Source organism: Nicotiana sylvestris, chromosome 6, assembly GCF_000393655.2.
Source record: "Nicotiana sylvestris chromosome 6, ASM39365v2, whole genome shotgun sequence".
NCBI lineage: Eukaryota > Viridiplantae > Streptophyta > Magnoliopsida > Solanales > Solanaceae > Nicotiana > Nicotiana sylvestris.
In genome coordinates this window covers 69,667,017-69,667,712 of record NC_091062.1, presented here as the reverse complement: position 1 = coordinate 69,667,712, position 696 = coordinate 69,667,017, and positions in this window count along the sequence as shown.

Here is a 696-nt window from a genome sequence, read left to right as displayed (position 1 = left end):
CCAAGAAATGGAGTCAGAATCAATCTTTTCCTATAAGGTTCTAAGGTAGCCACCTCATTACTTAAAATGACTAAAGAGTCATTTTATGCTGCCACGTTACTAGAGTATAATTTATTAAGTATTTATCCACTTATTCGTTAATTGGGTAATGTCCCGTTACCCGATAATTAATTAATTACTCGTAAAATTGAAAATTATTTCCACTTACTTAAAATACTACTCACTTTTCACATACCTTATATACCTTACTATTATGGTCATATGATACCTAGTATGGTACTTGTTCATAAATACCGAGTATTTTAGCTCGGACCGTATTTTATCCCAACATGAAAAACTTGGACGAAAATTCATTTTCTTTTACTTGCTTACACTCTCACCTTCACGAATTTACTTGTTACTTGGTTGAAATAGCATAATCCTTATAATCTCCAAATAATCTTTTTCTTGGACTGATGTCAATTACTTTACGACAAATTCATCGTACAATACTACAGGGTGAAATATCAACGACATCTCACTTCCGGGCTCTCATTAATTTATTTATAGCGTATTTTCATGTACGAAAATATGGGGTGTAACAGGCGCCCGCCGTGGGGCTAAGGATAATAATGGTTATTCAATACAAATTTTTAATAAGACACATTACTTTACACATTTTCTTTGAAGTGCCTCTAATTTCAGGTTAAAGCTCAA